Raw genomic sequence first — 10,686 nt, 5'->3', positions numbered from 1 at the left:
GCAAAGGTGCACCGACACACCCAGGCCCCCTTGGCCCCGTTTACGGTGCCGGAACGTAGGTTCGACCACGTTCACGTGGACCTGGTGGGACCTCTGCCCCCCTCGCGGGGTTTCACCCATGTCCTCACCATGGTGGACCGCACCACCCGGTGGCCGGAGGTCGTGCCTTTGGCGGCGACGACGGCGGCGGACGTCACACAGGCGTTCATCGCCACCTGGGTCGCCCGGTTCGGCGCCCCCCTCGGACATCTCGTCCGACCGCGGCCCCCAGTTCACCTCGGAGCTCTGGGGGGCGGTCGCGCGGGGGCTCGGGGTCCAGCTGCCCCGAACCACGGCCTACCACCCCCAGGCCAACGGCCTGTGCGAGCGCTTCCACCGCTCCTTGAAGGCCGCGCTCCGGGCGACCCTCCGCGATGGCGGCTGGGTCGACAGCCTCCCCTGGGTCCTGCTGGGCCTCTGGACGGCGCCCAAGGACGACCTGCGCGCCTCCGCGGCGGAGTTGGTTTTTGGACAACCGCTGCGGTGCCGGGCGAGTTCCTCCCCGACCCCACGGCACCATGGTCCGCGGCGCAGGAGCGTTTCCGCGCTGCAGGAGACCGCCCGGAGGTTCGCCCCGGTGCCGACGGCGCACCACGTGCACCCTCCTACACACGTCGCCCCGGAGCTCCGCACCGTGGAGTATGTCTTCGTCTGGCACGACGCCCACCGGACACCACTGCGGCCCCCGTACGACGGGCCTTTCCGCGTGCTGGAGACCGTGGTGAAACATTTCACCCTGGACATCGGCGGCACTCCTGACCGGGTCTCCATAGACCGCCTCAAGCCGGCCCACCTCGACGTGGACCACCCACCACCGGTGGCTCGGCCCCCGCGTCGGGGCCGCCCCCCTGCGGGCGGACCCCTGGCACCGCCCAGCACCGCCGGCACGCCGCCCCCCGGTCCGGCACCCATCCCGGGTACAGCCGGGGGCATCCCAGCTGGCATCCCTGCACCCCGGACGCCGCCGGTCGCCAGAGGGCACTTCGGCCAGGTCATCTGTTTGCCCCGCAAACTGGCCCTCCAGGTGCGCGGGAATTGTGGGGGGGCGCGTGTGGCGGACACCACTTGCGTGGTGACATCATTCTGTGCACCAAGTGGGCGGCGGCCACGCCGAGGGGTAGGCGTGGCCTCAGGATATACACCGGGCGCGCAGCCCGGAGCTCGCCAGTGCTACAGTGACCTCTTGTCAATAAAGACTCTTTTGTTTTACCTGCGTTGTCCGCTTCATTCTTGGTCAGCAAGGAGCACGCGTAGCACCACGCTTTAATACCATCTTTTCTCCAAGAAAGATTGGCAGGGAGAGGAGGGGGAGAAGGGATAGGGGGGCGGGTATGGGATAGGTAGAGGGTCGAAACCACAGTGCTTCCGTTTTAGTCCATTTGAAATTGGCCGATGATGCCCTGCCGAAGAGATCTAACATGCTCATCATCATAACAACGTCTTCTGAATGAATGATGCAGACACTGATGTCATCTGCATAAGCAATGCTTTTTAAGTGGTGGGGTTTATTTCTTTCTTTCTTTTGTATACAAGATCGAGGCTCGTGAAAGAGCTAACATTAATCACACAAAAAGTCAAACCGACACATAAAACACAAAACAAGGGGAGCAGTAGACAAGATGGGGAGAGAGGGGGAAGGACACAAACACAACATTTGAGAGCAGGGACATCGAGAGAACTGTGGGAGGGAGAGGGCTTGGGGGGAGGTGGGAGAGGTATAAAACATATGGACACTGCAAGGACTTCCAGGAAAGAAGTTGGAATTTCAAAAAAGTGTATCTGGGGTGAATTAGCGGGGGAAGAAAAGATCAAGGTTTTGGATGGGGGAAGATAAGAGATGGTGGTGAACAGCTGTTTTAAAGACCTGGAGGGAGGAGTGGGATTGAAGGGAGTGGGGGAGTTTGTTCCAGAGGTGGGAGAAAAGGGGAATGAAAGAGTGAAGGTGAGCAGAGAGCCTAGATTTTGGCAGTTTAACCATAAGAGGGTTGCTGGCAGATCTTGTGCGACCTGTAGGAATATTTGGGGGACAGACCACAGAGAGAGCTGGGGGAGCAAGGCCGGAGAGGAGTCGGGAGAAGACAAAGACCACCAACCTGCCTGCGGTGAGTGAGTGAAAGGCCCTCGGAGTTAGCTTCATCGCAGAAGATTCCAATGATTTTGAAAGCTTTGGTTTCAACAGCGTGAAGCCGAGCTAGGTGTGAGGCAGGAGCACCGGCCGAAAGGGGGGAACAGTATTCCATTGAGCTGCGGATGAAAGCCTTGTATGTGGTGAGGAGCTCAGGTGTGCCAAGGAAGGACTTCGCACGAAGGAGGATGCCCAATCGGCGACTGGCTTTGGCAGCCAGCTTGGAAATGTGGTTTTCCCAAGAAAGATCATGGCAGATAGTGAGACCCAAAAGCTTGAGCGACAGAACTTCTTGGAGAGGATTGTTGAGAAAGTAGATGGGAGGGTTTTCCAGTCGGTCTTTTCAGAGAGACATCGTAAGAGTGTGAGATTTGTCAGGATTGAAAGACATGTTCCACTTGTTTGACCCGTCTGATTTTGTCCAGGTCTGCAGAGAGTGAGGTGGCTGCAGACTGCCGATCTGAGGGATGAGGAATGGAGCGGCAGAGTGTGGAGTCATGAGCAAAGAGATAGAGAGGATTTTCCAGAGAGTCGGAGAGATCATTGATGAAGATCAGAAATAGCACAGGGCCCAGAACACTACCTTGGGGAACTCCAGCCAGAACAGGAGGGGAGATGAGAGAAACCCATTCAGGGCCACACGTTGACTATGACCAGAGAGGAAGTCCGCAAGACATGCGTGGAGATTTCCATGGATACCATAGGAGGAGAGTTTGGTGAGCAGAGCTGGGTGCCAGACCGTATCGAAGGCACGTGATATGTCAAGGGAGACAGCTCTGATTTCCTGTTTGGCATTGAGGACCTCCATAAAGTAACACCAGTAACCAGTAACACCAGTTCCAAAAGTAACACCAGACAAGGACTTATGAAGGGTACTTAAGAGGGGTTCAAGGGATAAACCACACAAACTCCCTGAAAGAGGGTAGCCCTGCGTTACCCCTCTCCCAATACAAAAGGGGGTGGGGGTACAAGTTCATTATTGATCTTTAAAATAGCCGATATGTTTGAGTAACATAACTGTATAGTGTATCTGGGGTAGAAAAATAGGTCCAAAACCAAAACATTTTAGAACTTCAAAAAGGTATGTGTGAGAAACACAGTCAAAAGCTTTCTCCTTGTCTCGGAAGATCAAGCTACAACTTTAATGGTTAATCTCACAGATTTCAATTACATCTCCAACAACAGAGATGTTATCCTGAATATTGCAACCAGGAACACAAAAAAAATTGGGCCATGTGTATAATGTATTTTAGTAGGGTGAGAGACGCAAGGCCTTTGAGAAAATGTTATAGTCCGTACACAACAAGGACAATGGCCTCCACTGTGAGATGAGCAATGAATTTCCTTTTTTAGGAAGGAGTGTAAGTACAGCTCTCCTGCAGCTCTGTGGGAGTTCACCCTTCTCCAGGCTCTTCAGGAAAACCAGAAGCAATTCGGGCCCAATCACGACAGAAAAATTTCCGAAGAACTCCGCTGGCACTCCGAAGAACTCATCCAAGCCAGGTGATTTCCCTCTGTCCAGGCTTTGAAAGGCAACAGAAAGTTCTTCAAGCGTGAGCGGTAACTCCAAATCCGTCCTTTGCTTTGGGGTTAGAGTACCAACACCATCAATCAAAATGGGAACAAGTTCTGTATCGACATCTGTTGCTGGGAAATCTCACAGTCTCAAAGAAGAAGAGTTTTGCATCATTATACATGGTTGGTCGTGATCGAGTTATCAGGACGTTTCAAAGCAGTAATTAGGGAATGAGGAGATTTTGACTCCAAATCAAAGAAAAACCGGGTCGGGGAATCTCGGAGGTAAAGGTGCTGAAAGCGTAATCTCGTTAGTGCTCCTTGGGTTTGATTAGCAATTATATTATTGAGAAGACTTTTTCTCACATAGTCAGTTTCTGTTTGGGGGCAGGGTGGGCTTTTTTAACTGTTTTGAATTTGTAGAATTTCTTTCTCCAGCTCCACCTTTATCCTGCGTTCTACTTGTGTGTTTAGAAAACAGAATTACTGACAGAAATTTCGAATTTGGACCTTTGTGTTGTCCCACCACAATCGCCGGTCCTTAAATTTGGGTTTGGAGCCTCTCAGATTGGATCACACCCTCTTAAAGGCATTCCTAAAGGAGGGGTTATCTAATATGGAAATGTTGTTTCCAAAAAGAGTGGCGATTTGGGGATGATCCGACACGGTAACTCATGGTAAAATGAGGTGATGGTCAGAGAAACCAGATGGGGAAATTTCCTTGGTGGGGGAGAGGTTGGTAAAGGGCAAATTTATATAAAATCTATCAAGCCTGGCGAGGGACACTTGATTATTGGCAACCTTACACCAGGTAAATTGATGGGTGCCTGGATTTTGTATCCGCCAGATATTTTGAAAACCAAAATCTCTTATTATTTTAGATAACAGTCTGGCTGGTCCAGGGTGAGGTTCTGCGCCATTCTGATCGCACTCAGGTTGCAGGGTGCAATTAAAATCACCCCCATTATAATGCACTTCTGCAAGTCGAACTGCATCATGTGGAGTCGTAACCTGTCATAGAAGGTTCGTCGGTCTGTGCCCTTTGAAGGGGCAGAGACATTTATTAAAGTAAAATTAATGTCTCCATCAACAAAATCCAGTGGAACTAAGTGACCTGGGATTATTTCCAGAAATGAGAGTTGGAGCGGGCAAAAATGAGGGTTAATTAGAAAAGCAACTCCTGCTGTACGAGAGGTTGAATCGCTAAAGTAGCCGGCCTTTTTCATCATTCGATTCCATATAGCGTTAGACGATGGAGTAGAGTGGGTTTCTTGTAAGAAAGCCACATCTAGTTTCCGTTGCTTTACAAGGTTTACCACTTGGAGCATCCTAGACTGGCTCGCACCACCATTTATATTGAGGCTACCAAAATATGTAAAAGAGGTAAGGAAAGGGAAATATGCGTATCATCCTTTTAGTTTGTTTTTTGCCTTAACAATGTGTTTCTTAAGCCTACTGCATTGGGGTTCCGTGAAATTGTGGTCACTGGGTCGGCGAATAATACACCTTGCCGTTTCAATAAACCCATGTAGATCAGAAAAAGATCTTTTATTTCAATATATCTTTTTCTAAAAGTCTGGTTCAGGAACTTGAGTAATTGCGATGGTAAAACGTTGGAATCACTGTATATAGGGAATTCTTCAATGTCTTAGGATTCCTCCTCCGACATGTCAGAGGCACTAACTGGAACACTTACAATCACTGGCTCTTGATACACCAGAACAATCTGTGGTGTGCAGGTGCCTGCACTGTTTCTGTAGGAGCAGATTGAGGGGGAGGTTTTACCTGGACCTCGGGTAATGTGTGATGTTGGGAGTTGAGGGGCAATACTGCAACATGTTGGGAAATTTGAGGCTCTTCCTCAGGACTATCTTTGTGCTCAGGCACGTTTTCTAAAATGACCGGCACAACGACTATTGGGGTTGAAGGGTCGTCCTTTTCAGGTACATCAGGAACACATCAGGTACATCGGGACACTGTGGGATCGAATTTTGGTCTTTTTGCCCCCCAGTCGAGTCTCGACCCGACTTGTCATCATCCGCACAAGGATTTAAGGTAGTTTGAACTCCAACCTCATCTGGAGGTAGCGCATGAAACTCCTCCACATTCGGCTGAGGGTCCATATCGGCAGCAGGCAGAGGATCTGCATTCACATTTAGCAATATTTAATGTCGATTACTCATCGATATTTTATCAGGTGGTACTGAGTCCACTGCTTCGGAGTCCAACATCACCTTATTTTCCTTACGGGGTGGTGGAACATCCCGAGGTGTTTTCCTCTTTCTTGAAGAGGAGATGAGTGTAACACCGTTCCAAACATTTTCATTTTCAGAGGTTTTTGATGTCGATGGTGCGTTTTCTGTTACAGTAACAGGGGATGTTGTCTGCTCGGCTATCACAGGGGCAAGTTATGGACAAAAACGTTTTAAATGACCAATGTTTCCACAATTGAAACATTTTAACGTTTACGTGGAGGCATACACTTGATACTTGTGATTATCAACACAAAATCTAACTACTGCGTTGAGCACATTGTCCACATTGGATGCAGGAAACACAATGTATGCCTGCCGCCGGAAGGACATGATGTGTTTTGCCTGCTCGTTGCGACACCCCAGAGATAACATCGTGATCTCCGACACCACTGTACCATACCAAGATAACTCCTTTAAAATTAAATCATTCTTAAGGAAGGGGGGAACATTTGATAACAAGACTTTCATGGCTGGGGTGTCTCGTGGGAAACTAGGACAAAGTGTCCACTTTCGGTTGACAAACCAGTCGCAACAATTTTGTGTACAAGCTTTTCTTCAGCTACAAATATCACCACTTGTTCATTCATCCGTGAAGCTGCACGGATTTTTTCTAGCCCGAAGATGTTACCAACTGCGATAACGATGTCTTCCCCGCTGACATCATTAGGCCCTAAAGGGGACGCAGACCACTCCATATTTCCGTGTCAAGGCCTCAAAGGCCGCATATCGGGAACGTGTCGACATTCCTATGATCAACTAGAGCTTCCAGGGAAGCAGAACTCAACTGAACTGACTGGACAACTTTAAAGTATGTTCTAAGTTTGATCAAAATCTGTTAATATTTGTGGACGCTCGAGTGTTAACGTTGTTTTCATGACCAAAAACAAAATGGTCGCCTAAGTCTGCCATTTTTCAACGGATCGGGCTGAAATGTAATACCAACCTGGTCCTTGGAGTAAGGATGCTGCATGTCAAGTTTGATCAGAATCGGTTGATATTTGTGGACGCTGGAGTGTTAACGTCGAAAAGGTAATGGACGACAGACGACAACGACGACAACAGACGACAACAGACGACGGACGCCGGAGGGTTCAGAATGTGATGAACTCAACTGGACGATAGTCCAGTTGAGTTAAAAATCCTCGGACTAGTCTGAGTTGGGTTCGGGGAAAGTATGAGGGTGAACAGCTTTTTGTACAAGCGGGAAAAAGGGAAAATAACGCTACTCGGCATGTACAAGCACAGGTGAAACTATTGAGGAAAAACGCACCTCTTAATGAGGAAAAGCGCGAGAAACCAAGGCAACCCGTCAGAGTGCCGATAGAATAACACTCACCCATCGGTCTCATTGAAAGCCGTGGGCTGTCTCTGTCTCTGTCTCTCTCTCTCTCTCTCTGTCTGTCTGTCTGTCTGTCTCTCTCTCTGTCTGTCTGTCTGTCTGTCTCTCTCTCTGTCTGTCTGTCTGTCTCTCAGAGGAAAATAAGAGAAAGTGGAAGAGATGAAACAGAAATAACCACACAAGCGAGGAGTGTAATGGGGAGAACAGACGGGGGGATGGAGGGAACAGACTGGGGGATAGAGGGAACAGACGGTGGGATGGAGGGAACAGACCGGGGGATGGAGGGAACAGACGGGGGGATGGAGGGAACAGACGGGGGGATGGCGGGAACAGACGGGGGGGGGTGACGGGAACAGATGGGGGGATGGAGGGAACAGACTGGGAGATAGAGGGAACAGACGGTGGGATGGAGGGAACTGACTGGGGGATGGAGGGAACAGACGGTGGGATGGAGGGAACAGACTGGGGGATGGAGGGAACAGACCGGGGGATGGAGGGAACAGACGGGGGGATGGAGGGAACAGACGGGGGGATGGCGGGAACAGACGGGGGGATGACGGGAACAGATGGGGGGATGGAGGGAACAGACTGGGGGATGGAGGGAACAGACTGGGGGGTGGAGGGAACAGACTGGGGGATGGAGGGAACAGACGGTGGGATGGAGGGAACAGACTGGGGGATGGAGGGAACAGACCGGGGGATGGAGGGAACAGACGGGGGGATGGAGGGAACAGACGGGGGGGGGGGGGGGCGGTGGCGGGAACAGACGGGGGGATGACGGGAACAGACGGGGGGATGGAGGGAACAGACTGGGGGATGGAGGGAACAGATTGGGGGATGGGGAGAACAGACGGCGGAATGGAGGGAACAGACGGGGGGATGGAGGGAACAGACGGGGGGGGGGGATGGAGGGAACAGACGGGGGGATGGAGGGAATGGATGGCGGGATGGGGGCAAAATGGACGGGGGAACTGGGAGGTGGGGGAAGGAAGCGGGAGGGGAAGATGAGGGGCAAGGTGTCGGGTCTGATGAAAAGGGAATGGTGGGGTCAGACAGAGAGTAAACAATGTGCAGATAAACAAAAATGGGGAAGAAAGGTGAAAACGACGAGAAAAAGGGGTATAAAGATCGAAGGTCAGAGTGGCTCGGACCTCACCAAGCAGGCACAGCTGCCATCTTGCCACACCCAAACACACCAACAGCCAGCAGGCGGCAAGAGAGAAAAGAGAAGAGACAAGAAGGAAAGGGCTGGTCCATGGGGACCGATCGGCATTCTGACCATGACCGCTCTACCTGACGAATCCGGGCAGCAGGGAAGAATGGGGAAGATTTGGCCCCCGAATTGTGTTGAGGGTACAACCACCATGAAAAGGCGTCCCCGATAGTTGTAGGTGAGAGTTGACAGATCGATTTGTAACTTGAATTGTTACAAGTTGATAGGACTCGGGAACACATTGTTGGGGAGACTGTTCCAAAAAGAGGCAGTGAGGGGGGAAAAGGAGGCATGGTGATTGGTACAGAGTGAAGGGAGGGTAATACAGAAAGGATGATGTGTGGAAGCTGAGTGGGTGTTTCAAACAGAATGAAGAGGAGGATGGACAGAAAGAGAGAGTTTGACAGAGCACTGCTGTGGTAGTGGTGGTGGAAGAGGCAGAGAAGAGACTGCTCGATGGTGGGCCAAATGTTGGAGATGGCCAGACAAAGTAAGATCGTTAATCAAAGAATGCCCAGAAATCTAACATTTTCAGTGTTTTCTGTGACTTAGGAGCCATTTTGATTCAACTAATTTTAGATTTTTCAAAAGTGCAGAAACCCATTGAATTTCTTTGCACGATCCTGTTTATCTGGTTAGTTTCATAAGTTGTCGCTCTGGGCGGTGTCTCAATGTTTTCTTCCGTACAAATGTGGGTTTATCATCGGGAACCATACAATTACTCTTTGTGGCCTACTTTCAAGGTTATATGTTGATAATTCCAATCTTATTGGGTGAAAATTAGGGTGATCCCAATTGGGGCACAAAAATCATCCTTAGGACTACACCATTTTGGCCATAATGTTTCAAATTTTCAGGAGGACTCTGACTTCAGCCTCCACAATGGAAATAGTGCTTCCCACTTTGAAATAGTGTTGCTTTAATTTGAACTGACACCTCTGTGGTAAGAGAAGCCTGGTGTTGGTTTACAGTTAAGGTGGCTGGTTTACTATCCTAGGTACCTAAATTTGAGCCCCTGTCATGTTGTTAATATACAGTCGTAGTCAAAAGTATTTGCACCCTTGCACTTTTTTCAAATAACTCACAATTTTATCTAAAAAGAAGTTGAAATTGACAAAAGTATTTGGTCTCCACAATTCTATATTTCACTGTTAATATTACAGAACCTTTGTTTTTGCTTCAGAACTTAATATATCCTTTTAAATCAGAAAATAAAAATAAATGGCATTGACAAAATTATTGACATCCTAAACTTAATATTTGGTAGCACAGACTTTGGACAAAATAACTGCAGTTAAGTGCTTCCTATAGCCATGAATGAGCTTCCTACACCTCTCTACTGGCAGTTTGTCCCACTCTTCTTGTGCAAACTGCTCCAGTTCTCCCAGATTTGAAGGGTGCCTTCTCCCAATTGCTGTTTTCAGATCTCCCCACAGGTGTTCAATGGGATTTAGATCTGGACTCATTGCTGGCCACTTCAGAACAGTCCAGCGTTTTGTCTTGAACCATTCCTGGGTGCTTTTTGAAGTGTGTTTTGGGGTCATTGTCCTGCTGCAAGACCCATGACCTTCGACGGAGACCCAGCTTTCTGACACTAGGTTGAACATTACGCTCCAAAATGCCTTGGTAATCTCCTGATTTCATGATGCCATGCACACATTCAAGGCACCCAATGCCAGAGGCAACACAGCAACCCCAAAACATCACTTAACCTCCTCTATGTTTGACTGTAGGGAAGGTGTTATAGGCTTCTTTGAAGGCTTCATTTTGTTTTCTGTAAGGGAAGGTGTTCTGGGGGAGGGGTGGGTCGCCACTCCTCTCCGTCTGTCTGCTGGCCATTGGGGAATTCACCCTCTTCCACCTGTTCTGTTGTTGGAGTCGACTGGACTCTCATCCACCAGATGTGCAAAGCCATCTGCCATTTAAACTGCATGGCTGCGGACCGTTATCCTGGTAAGGGGGGCTGACAGATACTACACCTTGCCCACAGGTGACTTGGGATTATGCAAGGCAGGGGCATCCATCTCCTTGAGGTATCAGAAGACACCCACGTACCATAATAGTATCTCACAGTAGTATTATACTGCAATACAAAAATTTCACCGTAACTGCATTTGCAATGATTTGGTTGAGGCCCAAAAAAAAAAAATGCAAGTTGCTTCTCCACCAGATTTTCACTTACGACAATAGCGGAACATAT

This window comes from Myxine glutinosa, chromosome 1 (assembly GCF_964187855.1).
Source record: "Myxine glutinosa chromosome 1, kmMyxGlut1.1, whole genome shotgun sequence".
Classification (NCBI taxonomy): Eukaryota; Metazoa; Chordata; class Myxini; order Myxiniformes; family Myxinidae; genus Myxine; species Myxine glutinosa.
This window is presented reverse-complemented; position numbering follows the sequence as displayed.